Here is a 19,672-nt window from a genome sequence, read left to right as displayed (position 1 = left end):
AATCAATTTTTTAATTTGTTCTAATTGGTTATACATGACAATAGAATGCATTTTGACACATTGTACGCAAACGGAGCATAACTTCTCATTCCTCTGGCTGTGCATGGTGCTGAGTCACACCAGTAGGGTAACATATATGTATAATATGTATAATATGGTAATAATGTCTGTCTCATTCTACTATCCTTCCCATCCCTACTTCCCCACCCCTTCCCTCACTCCCCTCTGCACAATCCAAAGTTCCTTTATTCTTCCCTACCCCAAATCAGCATACTGCAGTGACATAGCCACATCAATGTTTATTGCAGATCAATTCACAATAACTAAAGAACTTAAAGAAGAATGAATGAAGTTATGGCATTTGCAGGTAAATGGATGGAACTAGACAGTATCATGCTAAATGAAAAAAAGGTAATTCCCCAAAAATGAAGGCTGAATGTTTTCTCTGATAAGCAGTTGCTGATCTATTTTTATTTTGATAGGATCCTCACTAAGTCAGCCAGACTGGCCTCAAACTTGCAATCCTCTTGCTTCAACCTCCTGAGTTGCTGGGATTACAGGCACACACCACTGTACCTGATTTAATGCCCTTTTTTATTAATGGATTTATTTATTTATTGCAGTGCTGGGGATTGAGCCCAAGGTCTCTCCCACACCCCCAGCCAATAAACTTAATTTTTTAAAAGCAGTTTTAGGTTCACAGTAAACTTGAGCAGAAAGTAAAGTTCTCATATAACTCCCCGATTCCCTGTACAGTCTCCCCCATTACCTATACCCTTTGTCATAATAATAGAGGTGGAGATTGTGCCTATACTGACACATCATTATACCCAGAGTCCATAGTTTACTTCAGGGCTCTCTCTTGGTGTTGTACATTCTATGAGTTTGGAAAAATGTATAATGGAATGCATCCACCAATGTAGTATCATATGAAATAGGTATCATTACCCTAAAAATCTTCTGTGTCCTGTCTATTCATCTCTTTATCCCTCTAACCTCTGGCAATTGCTCATATTTTTGCTATCTCCATAGTTTTGACTTTTCCAGAATGTCATATAGTTCTAGAATATCATAAGTTTGGACTCATACAGAACATAGCCTTTTCAGATTGGTTTCTCTCATGTAGTAATATGGATTTAAATTTCCTCCAAGTATTTTCATGGCCTGATGTTTCACTTTTCAATGCTGACTAATATTCCATTGTGAAGATGTACAGTTTATTTATCCATTTACCTACTGAAGGACATCTTGTTTATTTCCAAGTTTTGGCGATCATGAATAAAGTTGCTATAAACATGTGTTCAGGTGTTTGTATGGACATATGTCACCATTCATAAACGCCAAGGAGTATGATTGTTGGATTATGTGGTTTGAGTAAATTTTAAGTTTTGTGGAAAACCATCAAATTGCCTTCCAAGTGGCTGAACCATTTTACATTCCCATAAGTAATGAATGAGAGTTCCTAGTACTCCATATCCTTGCCAACACTCTACACATATATTAGAATGGCTAGAATATTTATTATTTGTTTACTTGTTGGGTATTAGGAATTGAAACCAGGGATACTTTACTTAGAAACATTCCCAGCCCTTTGTACATTTTTTTTTTTTTTTTTTTTTTTTGAGACAGGGTCTTGCTAAATTGCAGAGGTTGGCCTCCAACTTGCAATCCTCCTGCCTTAGACTCCCAAGTAGCTAGGATTACAGACCTGCACCACTGTACCTGGCCAAAATAATTTTCACAAAATTTCGGAACTGGGATCAGTGGCTCATGCCAAAATCCCTGCTACTTGGGAGACTGAGGCAGGAGGATAACAAAATTGAAACCAGCCTGGGCAATTTTATTGTCTCAAAATAAAAAATAAAAAGACCTGGGAGGGTGAGGGATATGAGTCAGTGGTAGAGTGCCTGCCTAGCATGCATGTGTCGGGCCTTGGGTTCAATTCCCAGCACTGCAAAAAACAAACAAGTGACAGTAGTGGTGAGTACTGGGGACGGAGCTCTGTGGTATGGTTTTCCCTCAGCGTCACAGGGAGGGGGACATTTGGGGCCAAGAGCATAGCTTGGTGGTAGAGTATACGCTTAACATGCAGAAGGCTCCAGGTTCAATTCCCAGCACCAATAAATAAAGAATTAACTATTTATTTTTTAAATAGATGGACTATATTTAATAGGAAGGCATGTGAAGTACCTCAGAACTAAGAATTATGTAGGGATTTCCCTTATAGGAAAACCCCGAATAGGAATGTGTAAAACTTTGTGAAAAATTAGATTTAGACATAAAATGTAGGTTTTATCCATTTGGCTCAAATGAGTATATAAGCAGTGTTCTCTGTCTTCTTATAACAAGCATAACAGTGACAAATAAAGATAAGAGAGAACTAAGTACTAAGTATACCTGCAGGTTAACTAATAAGGAAATCTATATAAAGAAGTTAGCTAAAAATTTAAGGAGCCATTTCATGAAATTTGTTTATCTTCGCTGACTAAAACGGATAATGGAAAAAATAAAATAAAAAATCAAAATGGATGATGTTAGCCTGGAAACCTAACAACACAGGAGGCTGAGGCGGAGGAACACAAATTCACAGCTAGCCTCAACTACTTAGACCCTGTCTCAAAATAAGACTGGAGATGTTGCTTGGTGATAAAGCTAGGTGAACCCCTGGGTTCAATCACCAGTACCAAAAACAAAGACAAATAATCAAAGAATGACAATATTTGTTTCTCTGTATCATTTGTAAAGATCTGGGACAACAGGTTGGTGATGTTTGCCTATTTGTTAGATTAGCCCAGATATAAATTATGTTTGCAATGTTGTCTTTACTCACTTGAAATGTCCTTTAATATCCTTCTAAGAAACCCTCCCATTCAATTACTTAAGAACACTTTAACTTCATAAATTGTGAGCTGTTTGGACAGGTTGATTCAATTAGGAGTATACAAAAAAACCCCCATATAACTATTGTCATAAAATTCTTCAAAATTATGCAAAAGCCACATGATCTTCCTGAGGTTGGACTGAAACACAAACAGAGCTGTTTTCTTTCTACTGTGTGTTATTAAGTTTAATTGCTTCATTCTTGTGATTGCTTTTGAAAGAGAAGGAATCAATCAAGCTTTCACCAAAAGCGGATGCCACTGCATTATGTATGAGGTTGGCAAGGGAAGAGAGACCTGTGACCTAAAAGGAAATCAGGCTCTAAAGCACTTACGAATGTGAGACTCCGAGGGTCTAAGTCTCCTTTGTTCAGAGATATGCTGCCTTTGAACATTAACTTCAGCATTGTTCACCTAACGTACGTAAAGTTGCTCAAGTTTATTTTGTAAGGATGGGGCAGGCCCTTGAATGTGAATACTACTGGTCCAACAGTAAAAAGAAAATATATAAAGACACACTTTCCCCAGGAGTGTTGGAAAGGTCCTGTCTACATAGTTTCCTTAAAATCCCTTGGGAATTTCCAGCATCCATTTTTGAGATGACAAAGCAGGATTAGGGGTGTTGATGATGGAAGAAAATTTGCCTCTGTTTGAATCTCCTGGCCCCCTGGGGACAAGCCCTTGACCTCATTCACACCAGAGTCCAGGGAACTGAGAGAATTGGTTCAGACTGTACTTTAAAGCAATTATTTCACATCTGAATGTGTTAAGTGAGATACTAAGAGTATAAAAAATAAAATCCCTGTTTCTCTCCTGATTTGTGAATGTGTCTCCAAATTAATGAGTCTGTGTTCTTGTTATAACAGGAGGTCACTGCTGGGAACTGCAGCGGTGAGGAGTTTTAGAGCCATGTTATAGCCCAGGTTGCCCTTCAGCACACTGGCAGAGCAGTTTCTCATATTGAAAGCTTTCCCGTCTGACCTGTCAGCAAGACCGGGCTTCATTAATGTGTAATTTGTTTGTCATCTTTGTAGGCAAGATTCAGCACGCAGCAGAAACAGCCAGCAGGGGCGGAGTACCCTAGGTGGTGTGGAATCCCTGGAGGGGAAATTAGAGTCTGGTAGAGAAAGAGCCTTTTAATGGCCCTTTCTCTAGAGAAATCATCTCCTGGCCTGACAGAGAGGTTGACTCTCCAATTATTATAGTTCTGTTGAACCTAAATACATAAACAAACAACTTAAAAGCCATGTTTCTATTGGAAACAGGCATTCTTTTCCTCAGTGTCTAATTCTGATACTCCTCCCCTTGTTTTGGTACTGGGAATTGAACCCAGGGGTGCTTTACCACTGAGCTACATCTCTGGTCCTTTCTATTTTTTTAATTTTGAGACAGGGTCTCACTAAGTTTCTGAGGCTGGCCTTGAACTTACGATCCTCCGCCTCAGCCTCCCCAGTCCCTGGAACTACAGGTGTGTGCCACCATTCCCCGCCTAATTTTCCTTTTACTAAAAATTATTTTTAAATTGGGTATTTTTAAATTGGGTGGCACACACCTGTAATCCCAGAGACTCTGGAGGCTGAGGCAGTTGAATTGCAAATTCAAGGTCAGCCATGGTAATGTAGAACTTGTCTCAAACACTAAAAAGGGCTGAGGGTACAGCTCAGTAGCAGAGTGCTTGCCTACCCAGTGCAAGACCCTGGATCTATTCCCAGTTCAGAAAAAAAGAAAAAAGTTTATCTTAGTTTGCCAAATTGTTGAACTTGGAGCTAGACTTCCTGGGCGCACGCAGTCCCTTCTTTCACAGCTCTTGGAGGTGGGAAGAGAGAAAGGGAACTAACATTTTTTTGACAGCAGCCTCCTTGGGACCAAGGTAATTCCTCCAACTTCCTTTTTTTTTTTTTTTGGTACCAGGGTTTGAACCCAGAAATGCTTAACCACTGAGTCACATCCCCAGTCCTTTTTGTATTTTATTTAGAGACATAGTCTCACTGAGTTGCTTAGGTCCTCACCAAATTGCCAAGGCTGACTTTGAACTCGAGATCCTCCTGTCTCAGCCTCCTGAGCTGCATGCACTAAGGTGCCCGGTCCAACTTCCTTTTTATAAAGCAGAGTGATATTAGGGTGTCTGGCGAGGGTCAAGTGTGAGCGGTGCTGCAGCTGGTTCATGCTTACCCCCAGCACCTGGCTAAAGAACTGGTCCCTGCTGGAGGGGAGAAATGCAGGGATTGTTGTGTGCCTGCAGCAAGAGAGAACAGAAAGTGATGGTGTTGTGGGACCACCTTTGCCCTGGTAATATGAGTTAAGTGGACTTCTGGGCTGTACCTGTCAAAAACAACTTACACACCCCGTGTGTCGCACAGTGCCTGAAACCTGGTAGCACTCAGAAGAGGTTTTTTGTTTTTTTTTTTTTTTTTTAAATATTTTTTAGATGTTGATAGACCTTTATTTTATTCATTTATTTATATGCAGTGCTGAGAATTGAACCCAGTGCTTCACACATGCTAGGCAAGTGCTCTACCACTGAGCCACAACCCCAGCCCAGAAAAGGTGTTTTTTTTTTTTTGTAAGTAATTCACATTAACATCATTTAAAACATATCTTTTTAAAAAAAAATTTGTACTGGGGATTGGATGGAAGGCCTGCACATTCCAGGCAAGTGTTCTACCACTGAGTTACACTCTCAGTTCTAGAGGTTAAGTCTTGTTTTAGTATTCTACCCCTAGTAACAAATCTAGAACTTTAAAGCAACACTGCTTTATTAGCACACAGTGCTTTTGACCCAGGGCCTTCTGTGTGTGGAGAATGCTCTCCCACTGAACCACACCCCCACCCATGGTCTACAGTTCCTAGGGGAGAAGTCCTGCAAGAGCTGACTAGCTTCTCTCTCCCTCTCTCTCTTTCTCTTTATTCCAAGTAATGGATATTGAAACCCAGGGTACTTTACCACTGAGCTATATCCCCAGGCCTTTTAATTTTTTCTTATTTTGAGACAAGACTGTCTTTGAATCGAGAGATCCTCCTGCATCAGTCTCCTGAGCAGCTGGGATTACGGATGTGTGCCACTGTGCGCAGTTTGACTAGGTTTTGTCTAGATGTCACAAAATCAAAGTCCAGGTGTCAGCCCAACTGGGCTTTTATTTAGAGATCTGAGGAAGAGTCTCTTCCAAGCTTACTCGGGTGGTTGTCCCCCTCTCCTTGCTGACTGTCAGCCAGGGGCTGCTCTGTGCTCCTGAGACCACCTGTGTTCCTCCCTGCCCCCTCTCTCTTCAGCCATCCATAGTGTAGCATTGAGTCCTTCAGCTCTTAGGCTTTTTGATTTTCCTGCCACTAGTCAGACAGCACTATTTATTTTATTATTTTCTTTATTGCAGGGCTCATTGTGAGATTAGGCCCATCTGGAAACCTTGCTTTTCCACATAATGCGACCTAGTCACAGGCCTGACAGCTCATCATATTTATTACGGGTTCCACCCACATGCAAAGGGCAAGGGATTATACAACATCGAGGTTCACTGGAGGCGTTCCTAGAATTCTGCCTACCCTAAATTTCAAAGTCTGTTTTCTCTCATTGTATGACAAAAATGACCAGCCAGTCCCACCTGAAGGCACCAGTTCAATATTTCTCTTTTGACCTTCCTGTGAGGATTACAAAACCAAGACTGAGGATCTTTTTTTATTTCTGACTTTTTTTTAACTTTTTTTTTTAATTTTTACAGACTGCAATTTGATTCATTGTACACAAATAGGGTACAACTTTTCGTTTCTATGGTTGTACACAATGTAGAGTCACACCATTCCTGTAATCATACGTGTACATAGGGTAATACTGTCTGTTTCATTCTACTATCTCTCCGTCCCAAGACCGATGATCTTTAGGACACAAAGAAATTGTGTGGGTTTCATCCTCTCACTTGAATGTCTTCTTTCTTAAGGCCAGAATAAGACTTTTAGCATGGACTCTCTCCCACCCTACACACTTTTAACAAAGTTGGACTTTCCAAAAGTTAATGCTTTTTTTGTTGGTACTGGGGATTGAACCCAGGCGCCCTTTACCACTGATCTACACATACACACACCTTTTTATATTTTGTTTTAGGGTCTTTCTAAATTGCCCAGGTTGGCCTCAAACTGGATCTTCCTGCCTCAGCTTCCCCAATACTGGGATTACAGGTGTACACCACCACACCTGGCTAAGTTATTGAATTTCTTATTGTTCTTTCCCTGTGAGATTCCAGATCCCTGGAGCCTTAGGAAATAGAGATCATCTCCTTTTATTGTTAAAAACAACAAATATTTAGTACACACTTATTCATTCAGGAAACATTTACTATGTGCAAAGCCTAGTCCGTGCTAAGTGGTGGAGGTACAGTGCTGATATAGATAGGCACTGAGCTCACAGTTACTAAATGCAGTGATAGGAGAGATCTAAAGCTGTGAGGACACCAGAGGGGAATTTTGTTCTAGGAGGGAAAAGGCAGTCAAGAAGTCTTTCTAGAAATAGCGAGCTCTGAGCTGAGTCAAGGGTAATTTGAAATTCCTTGGACAAAGGGAAGGGGTAAGTGCCCGGAGTGTGGTTGTGAGTGCATGTTTGCCTGCAGGGTGGGTGTCCCAAGCAGAGGAAAACAGTTTATCTTTTTGGCTTCTTTTTGTTGTTGTTGTTGCTAATTTTTATGTGGAGCTGGGGATGGGACACAGGGCCTTGCACATACTAGGCAGGTGCTCTACCAAAGAGTTACATCCTCAGTCCTTTTTGATAACTTTGAAATTCCATACATTTTCATGTTGCACAAAACGTGAGCAAGTAGTAAGATTTGAGATCAGAGGATTATTTTCCTTAAGTGCAAACTTTGGGTTCCTGTCTTTTTTTTTTTTTTTTAAATTGTGGTAAAATTTGTGTAATGTAAAATTTACAATTTTAACAATTTAAGTGTACAATTCAGTAGCATTAGTACATTCACAACTATGTAGCATGGCAATGTCACTATCTAGTTATAAAACATCTTCATCATCCCAAATGGAAACTCCAAACCCATACAGTAGAGCTTGTCACCTTCCCTTCTCTGTAGCCCTTGGCAACTACTAATGCACGTTCAGTTTTTATTGATTTGTTTATTGTGGATATTTCATAGCAAAGAATCACACCACATGTAACCTTTTGTATCAGGCTCCCTTCAATTATTATTTTTTGGGGTACTGAGGATTGAACCCAGGGGCACTTTATCACTGAGCCACATCCCCAACTCTTTTTATTTTTTATTTCAAGACAGGGTCTTACTAAGTTGCTTAGGGCCTCACTAAGTTGCTGAGGCTGGTCTCCTACTTGTGATCCTTCTATCTCAGACTCCTGAATCTCTGAGGTATCTTTCAGTCAGCACAACAGTTTGGGGTTCATCCTTCTTGCAGCATGTAACAGCATTTCATTTTGTTTTTCCAGTAGTGATTGAACCCAGGGGTACTCTACTACTGAGCAACGTCCCCAGCCTTTTTGAGACAGAGTCTTACCAAGTTGCCCAGGCCAGCCTCAAACTTGTGACCCTCCTGCCTCAGGTTACAGGTACGTACCACCCTGCTTGGCTTTAGCACTTGATTTCTTTTATGGCTAAATATCTATCCCACTTTATAACTATACACAACTTGTTTATCCATTCATCCATTAACAGATACACGAATTGTTTCTATGTTTTGGCTAATGTGAATAGTACTGCTAGGAGCATTGTGTACAAATTTTTGTTTGAACACCTGTTTTTGATTCTTTGTGATATGTACTTAGGAGTGGAATCACTGGGTCATGTTTAACTTGTAGAGAAACCAGCAAACTGTTTCCACAGTGATTGTACCATTTTACATTCCCACAAGTGTGTGAGGGTTCCAATTTCTTCACATCTTGTCTACTGTCTGGTTATGAATGTTGGACCTACTGTTCATGAGATGTAAATCCTTACAAAGTCCTCAACTTTGCTATAATTCAGTTTTTCTCATGTGTAAAATTATGAAAATAATGGTGTCCATTCCCCCCACCCCAATTAAATTAATAGGTGTACATTCAGTTAATATGCATAGGATACTGCTTGGTATGAGTTGGTAGAAACATATGAAGTCACTGATTGATTGTTATTGATGTATGGAGGGTAAGGTTTATTTATTGACTGTTATTGATGTATAGAGGGTAAAGTGTATTTATTTATTTGTTTATCTATTTATTTGCCAGGGAGTGAACCCAGGGGAACTTAACCACTGAGCCACATCCCCAGTCCTTTTTTACATTTTATTTAGATACAGGGTCTTGCTGAGTTGCTTAGGGCCTCATTAAGTTGCTGAGGCTGGCTTTGAACTGTGATCCTCCTGCCTCAGCCTCATGAGTCTCTGGGATTACAGGTGTGCACCAGTGCACCTTGCCATATTTTATTTGTTTTTAATTTAAATTTTTTTCTTTTTTTTTTTCTAGTGCTAGGGATCAAATTGAGGACTTTGTTTATGCTAGGTAAACACTCTATTCCTGAGCTACATCCCAAGCCCCAGAAAGGATAATCATATATGACTCAACCTAGTAGCAAGCAGTTTATAACAATTTGTTTTAATTAGAAGAGCCGGGAAATATAATTTATCTTTGGTTTGAGACTAATAGGACTCTCATTAAAGAGTTTCAAATAGGCAAATAGAGCACTGACATAACATTAGAAAATAGATTGAGGTTGGGCACAGTGGTGCACATCTGTAATCTCGGCTATTCAGAAGTTCGAGGCCAGCCTGGGCATCTCAGTGTGACACTGTCTCAAAATAAAATTAAAAAGGCTGAGAATGGAGCTCAGTGGTATCGAGAGCACTTGCCTAGTGTATGAGGCCCTGGGTTTCATCGAAGCACAGGAAAAAAAAAAAAAAAAAAAGAGCGAGAACATCAGAAGAAGAAATGGAAAAGAATGGGGTGTCTATCAGATGTAAGTATAAGCTACTTTTTGTTGTCGTTGTTATTTTGGTCCTGGGGATTGAACCCAGGGATGCTTATCTACTATGCCTCATTCCAGCCCTTTTATTTTTTTATTTTGAGACAGGGTCTCACTAAGATGCTTAGGGCCTCACTAAATTACTGAGACTGGCTTTGAATTTGTGATCCTCCCACCTCAGCCTCCTGAGTTGCTGGGATTATAGGCATGCACCAGTGTGCCTGGCTCCTATATATTAATTTGTTGACTTCATATCTTAAGTGTAAATATTACTGAAACCTAGCCAGTTTTCCCCATCTTCTTTCAGTTTTCCCCATCTCTTTTTCAGTCCAAGCTATCATCATCTCTGAACTACACTGCTATCATGATCGCCTAACAGTCCTTCCACATTAATTAAAATAATAATGCTTATTATTATTACTATTATTTGCAGTACTGGAGATTGAACCCTGGGGCACTCTATCAGTGAGTTACATCTCCAGCCCTTTTATTGACACAGGATCTCACTGAGTTGTCCAGGCTGGCCTTAAATTTGTGATTCTCCTGCCTCAGCCTCCATAGTAGCTGGGAATACAGACATACACTACCATGCCCAGCTCAATTATTATTTTCATTCCGTTATTTATTCTTATGTTTAATTTTTGTGGTACTATGGATTGAATCCAGGGGTGCTTTATCGCTGAGCTACGGCCCCAACCTTTTTTTTTTTTTTTTAAATCTTGAGACAGGTTTTGCTAAGTTGTGCAGGCTGGCTTCAAGCTTGCATCCTCCTGCCTCAATTCCTGAGTTGCTGGGATAACAGGCAATGCACTACTGCAACTAGTTAGAAGAGAGGATTTTAAATGTACTCATCTTTAAAAAATGATTGAAGTTTAAGGTGATGGATATGTGAATTGACTTGATTTGATTACTCAATGTGTATACATGAATCAAAGCATTACATTGTACCTTATAAATATGTACAAATATTATGTCAATCAAAAAATAAGATTAATATTAAAAAGGAATAAACTACAACAACATGAATCAATTTAAAAAACATTATGCTAGATAAAAGAGACCAGACACAAAAAGTACACTACATGAGTCTATTTATATGAAACTGACGAATACGGAATGAGTTGATGGGGTCAGAAAGAACATCCGTAGTTACCTAGGGCTTGGGCTCCCAAGGGTGGGGTGGGAATGTGATTGCCAAGAACACAAAGGAACTTTTTGGGTTTTATCCATGGCTTTCTTTTTATACATTTTTTTTCTTTAGGGTGCCAGGAATCAAACCCAGGGCCTCACGCATGTTAGGCAAAACTCTACCATTGAGCCACCTCTCCAGTCCTATACTTGATTTCTGGTTTAGTCAGCTTTTTCACTGCTGTGACTAAAGGACCCGTCCAGAACAATTTTAGGGGAGGAAAAGGATTATTCAGGGGCTCATGGTTTCAGAGGTCTCAATCCATAGACAGCAGGCTCCACTCCTTGGAGCTCAAAGTGAGGTAGAACATCATGACGGGAGAGTGTGGCAGAGGGAAGCAGCTCACATGGAAGCAGCTCACATGGAAGCAGCTGTTCCTAGCAGAGAGAGAAGTGTCCACTTGCCAGATACAAATATATACCCCAAAGCCATGCCCCCAATTCCCACCTCCTCCAGCCACACCCTACCACTTCAGTTACCACTCAGTTAATCCCATCAGGTGATTAATTCACTGATTGGGTTAAGACTCTCACAACCCAATCATTTCTCCTCTGAACCTTCTTGCATTGTCTCTCACATGAGCTTTTGGGGGACACCTCATATCCAAACCATAACAGTTTTGAATCAATCTAGAAAATTTTTAGTTATGATTTGGAGTTCACTTGGGGACAAGAATCACCATACAAAGAACTCAAAAAACTTAATACTCCCCAAAACAAATAACCCAATCAATAAATGTGCAAAGGAACTGAACAATTAACAAGAGAAATATGAATAGTCAACAAATATATGAAAAAATGTTCAACATCTCTAGCAATTAGAGAAATGCAAATTAAAACTAAACAGAGATTTCACCTCACTCCAGTCAGAATGGCAATTATCAAGAATATAAGCAACAATAAATGCTGGCGAGGATGTGGGGGGAAATGTATACTCATACATTGTTGTGGGAATGCAAATTGGTGCAATCCCTATGGAAAACAGTATAGAGATTCCTCAGAAAACATGGAATGGAACCACCATTTGACCCAGTCATCCCACTCTTCAGTTTATATCCAAAGGACTTAAAATCAGCATATTACAATGATGGAGCCACATCATTTATAGCACTCAATTCACAATAGGTAAACTATGGAACCAACCTAGATCTAGATGTCCTTCAACAGATGAATGGATAAAGAAAATGTTATATATATGTGTATATATACATATATATGTATATATATATATATATATATATATATATATATATGATGGAATATTAGTCAGCTTTAAAGAAGAATGAAATTCTGGCATTTGCTGCTACATGGATAGAGTTAGAGAATATCATGCTAAGTGAAATAAGCCAAACCCAAAAAACCAAAGGTCAAATGTTTTCTCTGATATTCAGATACTAATTCACAATAAGCAGGGGCGTGGGATAGGGAAGAATAGAGTTACTTTATATTAGGTAGAGGGGAGTGAAGGGAGGGGAAAGGGGATGGGGAAGGAACAATAGTAAAGTGAAACAGACTTTATTACCTCATACGCATGTATGACTGCATGACCGAGTGATCCTGCAATATGTATAATCATAAAAATGAGATTACACTCCATTTATATATGATTTACCAAAAATGCATAAATGCATTCTACTGTCATGTACAACTAATTAGAACAAATAAAATAAAATAAATTAAAAAAGAATACAAGCAATAAATGCCGGTGAGTATGTGGGGAAAATGTTTCACTCATACATTGCTGGTGGGACTGAAAATTAGTGTAGTCAGTATGGAAAGTAGTATGGAGATTCCTCAAAAATCTAGGAATGGAAATACCATCAGACCCAGTTACACAATTCCCTGGTATATATCCAAAGGAGTTAAAATCAGCGTACTATAGTGACACAACCACAACAATGTTTATAGCAGCTAAGCTGTGGAACTAAACTAGATGACCATCAATAGATGAATGGATAAAGAAAATGTAGTTTACATATACAATGGAATATTAACCATAAAAGAATGACTTTATGACATTTACCAGATCTGGAGACTATCATGCTAAGTAAAATAAGCCAATCCCCAGAAACTCAAAGGTTGAATATTGTCTCTGATATGTGAATGCTTCTCATAACAGGGGATAGCAGTGGGGGTGGGGGGGTGAAGAATAGAAGTTCTATGGATTAGACAAAGGGGAAGGAAGGGAAGGGAGGGGGGATAGGAATAGGAAAGACAGTGGAATGGATCTGACATAACTTTCCTATGTATATATATATGAATATACCACAGTGAATCTCAACATCATGTACATCCACAAGACTTGGATCCCAATTAGAATAAGACATATTCCATGACTGTATAAATTTATCAAAATAGATTCTATTTTTATGTATAACTAAAAAGAACAAATAAAAAAATCACCATCAGATGGGAATGGTTGATATCTTGCTTGTAGAGGTTATGTGAGTGTATATATCTGCCAAGAAAACATTGTATATATTTAAAAGGGATGCATTTTTGTGTTGGGGCAGGTATATGGTGGCGCATGCTTGTATTCCCAGCAAGCTGGGAGGCTGAGGCAGGAGGATCTCAAGTTAAGGCCAGCCTCATCAAGTTAGTGAGTCCATAAGCCACTCAGGGAGACCCTGTCTCAAAATAAAAAATTAAAAGCCCTGGGGATGTGGCTCAGTGGTTTAAGTGCCCCTGGGTTCAATCCCTGGTACCAAAAAATAAATAAATTAAAAAAATAAAAAAAAATTAAAGAGTGAAAAAGGAAAACTATTCAGCTTCCTGGGATATATTCCAGACTTCATGAATAAAAACCTTAGAATGGTAGGGCTCAGGAATTTACATTAAATGATTCTCAAATGATTCTGTCAGTCAGCTAGGTAAGAAATGCAGATAATTTAGGAAACATAGATAAGTATATTTAAAAAAAAATTAAAAAAAATTTTTTTTAACTACTGGGAACCGAACCCAAGATTTGTGCATGTTATGGAAGTGCTCTGTTGCTGAGCTATATATCCCCAGCCCTCTTTTTGTTTTGAAACAGGGTCTTAGTAGGTTGCCAAGGTTGGTCTTGAACTTGTGATCCTCCTGCCTCAGCTTCCATAGATGCACACCACCATGCTCAGTTAGTCAGCTACATTTTAAAATTGTATGCATATATGCATACACACACACACACACACACACACACACACACACTTTGTACCAGGGATTGAACCCAAAAGTGCTTAACCACTGAACAACATCCCCAGTCCTTTTTGTTTTGAGACAGGGTCTCCCTAAGTTGCCTTTGGTCTCGCTAAGTTGACGAGGCTGGGCTTAACTTGTGATAGTCCTGTCTTAGCCTCCTGAGTTGCTGGGATTACAGGTGTGCACCACCATGCTAGGTTAAATTTTGATTTTAAACAGCATATTCCCTGGGTTTCACCAGATATTTTATGATGCCTCTTGGTGAACTCTATCCTTGAGGCCAGGAATTTCATTGTTCTCTTGGACTTGAACTGATTCGTCTTCCTGGGCTTTGCTCCCTCTGCCCCAATTGCATGCTTAGATCTTATTATTGGTTCCAGATTTCTATTTTCTTTACATCCTTTTACTTTTGTATATATTTAACTTATATAAAAGGATGGTAAGGGATCATTGCTTATATATTCTGTTCACAAAATGTACGTGTTGATTCTGTTTTCTTTCAGCTGCAGGAATCTTGTGAGAACTGATTATTGTCACTTTGAAAGTAATCACAGCCCCCTGTGAGTTTTCCAGAACATTTTGGGCCACATAGTATTAAGGATCAAAGTCTACTGATTTGCTGGGACCAAGACTATAGATTATGTCATTTTTTTCAGGGGTAGTTTCGATTTTAAAATGTAACTCTGTAAAATGTGTTACAATGTTTTAGATGACTTATGAGTCATTCCATCAAGCAAACAAATCACTGGAAACTCAAAAGAGAGCCTATATTTTATGTTTCTATTCTTGAGCGTTCCTTGGAGATGACAAATTCACAGTATCAAATTCTACCAGACCATTTTATATATATATAATTTTTGTGTGTGTGTGCTAGGGATAGAGCCTAGGGCCCCATGCATGCTAAGCACACACATACCAGGGAGCTACACGGCTAGCCCAGGAACGACTTTTTTTTTCCCCACCTTTTATTTGGTAGTGGTGGTGATTGAATTTAGAGCGTCGTGCATATGAGGTAAATGTTCTACCACTGAGCTACACCACCAGCCCTGTTTTGGGGGGTGCTGGGGATTGAGCTCATGGCCTACATACATGCTAAGTTACTTCCCTGGCCCCTCTAGACCTTTTATTTTGAGGTGTATGTGTGTGATCTCACCAAGTTGCTCAGACTAGGCATGAACCTACGACCCTCCTACCTCAACCTCCTTAATAGCTGGGATTACCTGTGTGCATCAGTACACCCGGCTCACAAATAACTTTTTTTTTTTAAAGGGGGGGCTATTGGCGTTTGCATCCAGTGGTGCTTAACCACTAAGCCACATCCCCAGTCATTTCATTTCATTTTTTAAAAATAGTTTTAGACATAGCACCCAAAGGCACACCCCCAGTTACTTACTTCCTCCAGCCGTGCCCACCTGCCTACAGTTACCACCCAGTAGTCCATTTAATTTACTAATCCAATCCACTGAGGAAGTCACAACTCTTATAATCTAATCATTTCAACATTTCAACTCTGAACATTCTTGCATTGCCTAACACAAACCATAAGGTCAGGTGTTTTCATGACTCTTCTCTGTTTAAAAAATAATAAAAATCACGCAAAATCCCCAAAGCACAGCAGTTATCAATATAAATGTTGAAAAAATAGATTTAGTTATAGATGGACACGATATCTTTATTTTTTCATGTGGTGCTGAGAATTGAACCCAGTGCCTTGCACATGTTAGGCAAGTGCTCTACCACTGAGCCACAACCCCAGACCCCCAGCCCTTTTAAAAATAGTTTATTTAGAGAGAGGGTCTCACTAAGTTGCCTAGGGACTCATTAAGTTGCTGAGGTTGGCTTTGAACTCCCGATCCTCCTGCCTCTGCCTTCCAAGCTGCTGGGATGACAGGTGTGCATCACTGCACAAATAACTCTTTAGCATTCAGACCTGTGGCTTTTCTTTTGGGCATGCTGATTAGTCTTCCTTCAGAACAAAGTTCTTTATGAACAGTACCAGCTGTTTTTACAAACCAAGCTTTGGTCAGGCAAGGGGCATGTGCTGATTTGTCCTTAGACGGGTGAGCTGGGTGTGCTGGTGCATGCCTATGATCCCAGCGGCACTGGAATCTTCAGCAGGAGGATTGTGAGTTCAAAATCAGCCTTAGCAACTTAGCAAGACCTTGTCTCAAAATAAAAATAAAAATAAAAGAGGCTGGGGATACTTAACCACTTAACCAGTGGTTAAGTGCCCCTGGGTAAAAAAAGAAAAAACAAACAAACAAACAAACAAACAAGTGAATTGTAACATACTGCAAATAGCTATATTTTCCAAAATGGCTAATTTATGAGTTTCTCCTCATAGTCAGCTTCAAATCAATACAGAAAGTTTAAGGCAAATTTAGAGGTCACTTAGGGGCAGGAGGCTTCATCAAGTTGATTTTTTAACTGAAGTTTCTCTCTTCTTAGGTCCAATGAGAAAATAAAAATGGAAAATTACTTTCTCTTCTTTATTTTTTCTCCTGTCCTTTCTTTTGAGACAGGGTCTCACTAAGTTGCAAAGGCTGACCTCAAACTTCCTGCCTCAGTCTTCCACATTTTTGGGATTATTACAGCACACCACCGTGCCGGGCTGTTCCTGTTTTCCCTGTTCTCTCTCTTCACTCAATACAACAGTACTTCTCTCTCTCTCTTTTTTTTTTTTTTTTTTTTGACATAAGAGGGTTTATTAAGCAAACAGAGTGTCTCTCTGCAAGGTAAGAGAGAAGATGAGAGGAAAAGAGAAAGGGCGTGCGCAAGAGAGAGTGTGAAAAGCGAGGAGGAGAGAGAAAGAAAGTGAGTAGGAGAGAGAAAGCATGAGAAAAGATGGCGGGGAAGCTTACAACAGTACTTCTTGTCACCAAAATGACCAATCTGTCAAGCAAACCTCCAGCAGATTCTCCAGTGTCCTCTAATTCAATTCACTTCTGACTACCTGGAGAAAACACCTGCCCCCACTTAAGACGCTAATTGCAAATTTTGGTCATTTGTACTTCTGACTAACTGCTAAAACCAGGTTCTGCCACTCCCTCCTTTGGTTTGATTAACTTGCTAGGACAACACACAGAACTCAGGGAAACATGTTTGTTGGTTTATTGTGAAGGTATTATAAAAGACCCAGGTAAACAGTCGGATGAAGATGTGCATAGGGAGAGGTAGGTGGAAGGGGCAGGGCTTCCCTCCCTCCCTAGGCAGGCACCCTGTAGGAACCTGAACAAGCTCAGGTATCTGGAAACTCATTCAACCCCCTCCCCTTTTTAAAATATTTATTTTTTCAGTACTGGGAATTGAACTCAGAGCCCTATGGGCACACGCTAGACAAGTACTGAACTATACCCACTAGTCCTTTTGAAAATTTTATTTTATTTTGAGACAGTGAATTAGTTGCCCAGGCTGGCCTTGAACTTGGGGATTTCCTGAGTAGCTGGGTCTACGGGCCTGTGTTACTATTACTGACTTCTTTTGTTTTTGTTTTATGGTGCTGGGGATTGAACCCAGGGCCTGTGCATGTGAGGGAAGCACTCTACCAGCTGAGCTATATCCCCAGCCCCCATTATTGGCTTTTAGTCTGGACATACTAAGGATTTTAGGAGTTTTATGTCAGGATTAGGACAAGAGTAAAAATGTATTTCATTATATGACAGAGGCATAAGTGGAAGCAGCTGATAATGCCTTGAGACGCAGCTGTCCTTGCTGAGAGCAAAGCAGACAGAAAGGGGTACAGTTTCTTCATAGTATTCCTGAGTCTCCAGTGAGCTCTTGAGTCCTCACTTGTAAACTGCTTCCTTTTTGAGACGGGGGATCAAACCTAGGGCCATAAACATGGTAGGCAAGCACTCTACCTCTGAGCTATACCTCCAGTGCTTTTTAGAATCTCATTTTGAGACAAGGTGTTGCTAGGATGTGCAGGCTGGTCTTGAACTTGTGATCAACTTGCCTGTTTCCTGAACAGCTGGGATAGAGGTGTTTGTCATGTGTGGCTCCTCATTGTTAGACTTCTTACAACATAAGATAAATAGAAAAAAAAAAGATGAATAGATTCCATATTTCAACTATTAAAAAAACGAACTAAGAACAACCAAATTACAAAAATATTTCTGGATACTCATTACTCCTTTGAGATAAATTTCTCCAAGTAGAATTGCTGGGTCAAAGAGTATGCATTTTTAAGGCTTTTCAAAGGTTTTATCAATTTATACTCATACCAATCCCATGTAAATATTTCCCTTTCCTTACACCCTGCTAACTCTGGACATTATTACTCTTCTTAATCTTTTCCAGTTGGAAGGCAAAATAGGATATCTCATTATTTCAATTTGCATATCTTTGATCATCACAGATAGTGAACATCTGTTCAGATGTTTATTAAATGTTTATATTGCTTCTTCTGTAAATTTCAAGTTAGGGAATTTTATTAGAAGCAGTTGCTTCAAGTAAAGGATCTTACTATAAGCATTTGCTTCCCTCATCTGCTTGTGGAGTTTTGGGGGATGTGGATTGAAGTCAACTGGTTTGAAGTATTAGCAATTGCATTATGTCCCTGTCATTTTCCAGGCAATAGTCCTAAAAACACTTTGAAAAGATAAAGGTGAGGTATTACTTCTTTAAGAGAGAAAAGCTGGGGTTCCTTCAGCATCTGTCACTTAATGCATATACTGAGCAAGTTTTTAGGCAGTGATAGTTGCTACTTTAAATACAATGAGAGGAATCATTCTTTCACATTTGGTAGAATCAGATAGTTTAATAGGCAGAGAACACTGATTTCTTACAGGCCAACACATATAAATCACACATTTCAAATAATATGGTAATTCGTACCTATATTTTTTCATGGGTACTACTACGGTGTTACTTGTAATAACATGTCCCCATTTTTTTTTTTTTTTGGAGCTGAAGGCTAAACCCAGGGGTAGTCTACCACTGAAATCCATCTGCGACCCTTTTTATTTTTTATTTTGGAAACAGGATCTTGGTAAATTGACCAAGTTAGTCTTGAATGTGAGATCCTCTTGCCTCAGCTTCCTGAGTAGCTAGGATTACAGGTGTGCCTTCTGCATAATGGCTCTATTTTTAGCAGATGTTTTTGTGATTACTGAGGACTAATATATATATATATATATATATATATATTTTTTTTTTTTTTTTTTTTTTTTTTTTTTTTTCTTTTAAATGATGCTGGGGATTAATCCAGGGTTTTCTGTGTGGCATACTAGGCAAGCATGGTTAACCAACCCAAAAACGATTTTGTTTCTTTCTCTTTTTTTTTTGATAGGGGTCTCACTATGTTGCCCAGGATGGTCTCCAGGCCCTGGGTGCAAGTTATCCTCCTACCTCAGCCTTATTTATAAGTGCTGGGACAACAGGTACATGCCATCACATCTGGCTCAAAAGAAGTCTGAACCGATTGTGAGGTCAGATGATAAGTTCAAATTAACCTGGGAATTGAGGCAGGATCAATCCCAGTGG

Source organism: Sciurus carolinensis, chromosome 4, assembly GCF_902686445.1.
Source record: "Sciurus carolinensis chromosome 4, mSciCar1.2, whole genome shotgun sequence".
Classification (NCBI taxonomy): domain Eukaryota; kingdom Metazoa; phylum Chordata; class Mammalia; order Rodentia; family Sciuridae; genus Sciurus; species Sciurus carolinensis.
This window is presented reverse-complemented; position numbering follows the sequence as displayed.